The following is a 4,199-nucleotide window of genomic DNA, read 5'->3' as shown; positions in this document are numbered from 1 at the left end:
ATTTCCCCCAAATGTGATTCTGAGGTTTTAAATGAAGGGGTTCAAATACAACACAAAAGACAAGATTCTTTGTGACACCAGCAATCATCTTCTATGAGAGCCTATCCAGAGACTTGATGACGCTCAAGTCCAACATGATTCACTGCAATCACTTACAGATCGTCAGACAAACCTCAATGTTTTTCTACCGCACTTCATCTCCCGATTCATCTGCAGTAAAGTGAGGACCGAGTGCCGTACTCGTACCATGCTTTTACTTGAAAACTTGAAATTAACTGGAATCCACAGTTAGGACATTGTAATTCCCAAATCCTGACAACGTCTGATGTCTTCACCTGAGAGGAAAAAACTAAGAATGGATGTTCAGTTCCCTGCTGGTTCCTGGCCTGTGCGAGCGAGGGGAGTGCCCAGGAATGTCTCCCAGTTGTGGCAAATATTTGGCCTGCCAGAGGGCAACACTTGAAACGAGGAAAGAAATGAGAGATCCTCTCATCTGCACTGAGCTGTAGCTTACACACACTAGACGCCACTGACTGTGGTGTGTGTGAGTGTGTGAAACTCATCAGCATGTGCCTGTGAAGGGTGGACAGCAGAGCGGAGCGTCCGCGTTGACTGCTGTTTACTTTGAACATGACTTTTTCCATTTGCTCGCCTCTGTGAAAAATACTCCACTACTCCTTTTTAACCTTAGCGGAGAGCTGTTGAGCCGACACACTGCTGCTTTATTAACAAAGTGCGCCGCTTCCAGACAGTGGGACACACTGGAGCCTGAGAGCTGCCCCTCTGTGGGCCACTGGAAGCTTATTCATTCACTCATGTTGGATAATGTAGAATCACGGTGATAAGGCTCCATTCTGTTCATGTCATTTGAACTTTCTCATTTAATTCACAGCTGATTTGTTACCTGTCTATGAGTATTACACCCAATACTGCATTTTAGAAATTAATTTTAAAAAAAAATCCTATTTGAGCATTTAAAGGATGAGCCTGTCGATTCTTTGCATTTTCTTTTGTAACCGTTAGTCCCTCTCTCACTACTTCCTGTCTGTCAGCCACATGCCCATTGGTTTGTACTGGAGGACATCAGGCTCTGTTTCTTCTGTCCAACCTTTCTTAAAAACACTCTTTTTCAAACTTGTTACCGTATTTGTTTTTACTGTGTTTTAGTCATTTGTTCTTAACGGAGCATTGTGGGATGCCTGAATCCATCCTCCATAGAAATAAAGGGCAGCATTATTGCTACACTTGTTGGTCCTCTCATGTTAGACTGAGGACAGACTGGACGCTACACTGACTCACTACAGCTTCTCCAAGTATACAGGCAGTGTTACAAGAGAGGACGAGCCGGGGCTAGCTGGTTAGCACAATACATAAACCTATTCAACATAATGTAAATGATAACACTGTGTAAATAATGTTTTTGTTGAACTTGTTATGCTTTAAACACATTGGCCCCTTCACAAACACAGGGAATAGTGCATTTGTTGGGGACTATTTTCAGCAGTGGATTAATCCACATCTGGTGCTCTAGTGTGTATGTGGGGCAGCAGGAGTGTGTGTGGGATTGAGGTTTTGGTTTCGACCAGGGCAAACATTTCAGGTTTCTGGGCAGACGGTTCACATGTGTGAGATCATTAGAATACCTTTCTTTACTTTCCCACTATGTGACCAAGTGGTACACACGGGACTGGGGTGAACTGTTTACAACGTGGAATCTTTTTTAAAGCACAGAAACATATCTTGTATCTGGTGGTATGCTGGTATCCATGTAACATCCAACTGGTGAAATATGATCTAGATTATGCGAGTTTGTGTCAATCCTGTACACCTGTTGCCATGCTACAAAAGGCAGCTGAGGCCAACCTTTAATAATATCTGCCACTTCCTAAAGGTATTTCACTACGAGTTCTTGTTGTCTCCTCTGTCATAAATAAAGCTTCTGCAGCTGCTGATTTGTAGATATGGGTGTGTTGTTTGGCCTCGAGCCAATCTTTGGCTTTTCAATCAAAGCCGTTCATATTAATGCTGTCTGTGGTTCAACTCAGCTCTTTCCACTACAGTCTGGTCCGCAGCAAAGCTTCGTACAACAACCCCTCCAGCCTGGAACATGCAACCGGCCCATGAGTGAGGCAGATAGGTGGGGTTACACAACACGCACTGTAGGTTTCTTGGACTAACAACGCTGTCTGGATAAAAGACAGCTGGGCTCATAATGTGCAAGGTGGCTAGATCGCTTTCCACTAGTTTACAAGAACAACAGACGGACAGACAGAGTCTACTTAAACCTACTTACAACAATCAGCGCTGAGAGCAGCAGTTAAGCATTAACACCGTACCTCTGTCCAACCAAAACACGCTGTATATTCTCTCCCTGTCTTTGTTTATCCGTCTCATAATCATGACGGGAAGCTCTGTGCTGCTAGCAGACCCACAGACCGGAGGGATTCAAGAAAACACGCTGACCCGGTTTAAAAGGAACGGTCTGTGGAACACAACTGCAGCATGCTGCACCAGATCCCAACAGGATTCAGCCACTAACGAGCCCACGATGAATGGATGGTGGCTGAGAACAGACAGACAACAGACCAGGCCTCTGAATAACATCAGTCCTTTAATTCAACCCTAGTATATGAAACTGTATGTTTTGTGCAGTGATAAAGCAGCACCAAACACTGCTTCAACGTCAGTGATACATAAAAGGGAGTATCAGAAGCATTTGCTGTTGTGGGGGTTATAGTAGCTGGATTATAGTCATTATAGTCCTCAGACAATCATTCTTAATCCTTTGCTACCTTTCACTTGCATCACTATCACTAGAAATCATATGTCTGCAGAAGCTGCTGAGGTGTTTCTTCATTCTGTGATTTTCACCCATGAACTACACAGGCCAACATAGTACACTCATACCACCCTGATCACCATGCAAACAAGCACTCTAGGTACTAAAGCAAAGCACTTCCAACACGTCACAATTCTGGTAAAGTATAGGAATTTAAATTGGGATGACCTAATAAAATATGTGAACTTGGGCAAAAAATGGTTTTAAATAAAGCATGTAACTGCCGGACAAATTAACATTTACAGAGTGAGACTAACAATTCACATCTGACAGCTGAACACTTCTGCTGGATTTATACCCCTGAGGCCGTGTGTCTATGAGCTCTGTGAGGACACCTCTCGCACATCTGACAGAGAAGCTCAGTGTATAAGAAACCATCCCTGTGTGCTTGTTGATCACTGGATTATACAATAATGTGCTCGGTACTAAAGGGATGTTTCCCTCTTGGGATACTGAACATTTATCATCCATCACTCTCACAACACCTCCTCCTCATGCCGTGATCAGCGGTACTACGGTGTCCACATCTCACAATGTTGTTACCGAGAAAGAGATGGGCTCATTAATATGAATAGGATTCACCAGTTCATTAAAAGGATTCATATATATATATATGAAATATAATTACTGCATGGCCTTAATAATGGTAATCCCATGACTTGGCTTTGCCTGCGTGTCAGTGTAGTTTACACTGGAGCAGCAGGGTGGAGGTGGTGCCAGGAGGAGATGGAGCTGCAGGGTGTGAGGTTATCTGGAGGCCTGAGCGCTCACTTTTGTAAACCACTTTGGGTCTGGAATGTTTCATTTTGATAGCATTCCTCATGTGTGCATGTAAAAGTGAAGAAGTGCAGCTTTGGCAGAGATGCTTGGTTCAAGAGGTGAGCAATGACAGACAGACAATCTGCTGTGTGTATGTTTTCTATTAATATGGAATTCATTTAGTCGGCATGTGAGAGGCTTTCTGCATGTGTTCTGTGCACGTGAGTGTTTGCATGTGCACACCTTACAAATACGCACATATATTATGCATTTAATAGCATGCATGTGGGTTGCATGTGAGTGGGCATGTGTGTAGGTATTTCCTATATATATATAAAAATATATCATGTGTGAGTGTGTGTGTGTGCATTGATCTAACCAGTGCAGACGCAGGGCGTGCAGAAAGGCGGACAGCCCCTCCATGACGAGCAGGATGGCAACAGTGAGGGTGGCAAAGGCCGAGAAGATGATAGACAGGCCGAAGAACCCGCCGCCGCTCCGGGAGGACAGACCCAGATGCATCACCATGGTCCAGAGCACCTCTGACAGCTCTGCACACACACACACACACACACACACACACACACACACACACACACAC

At 44.2% G+C, this 4,199-nt stretch overlaps 1 long non-coding RNA gene across 1 annotated transcript; it reads right to left on the bottom strand.

The window, feature by feature from the left end:
- Window positions 1–483: 483 nt before the first annotated feature.
- LOC116378815 (uncharacterized) lies at window positions 484–4,193 on the bottom strand. Its single transcript, XR_004212339.1, has 2 exons — window positions 3,978–4,193; window positions 484–2,563 (listed from the first exon to the last, which is right to left on the bottom strand). It is a non-coding gene; the product is annotated as an uncharacterized LOC116378815 (long non-coding RNA).
- Window positions 4,194–4,199: the final 6 nt, after the last annotated feature.

Source organism: Anarrhichthys ocellatus, unplaced genomic scaffold (assembly GCF_004355925.1).
Source record: "Anarrhichthys ocellatus isolate YVR2014 unplaced genomic scaffold, GSC_Weel_1.0 scaffold3203, whole genome shotgun sequence".
Lineage (NCBI taxonomy): Eukaryota > Metazoa > Chordata > Actinopteri > Perciformes > Anarhichadidae > Anarrhichthys > Anarrhichthys ocellatus.
This window is presented reverse-complemented; position numbering and strand designations above follow the sequence as displayed.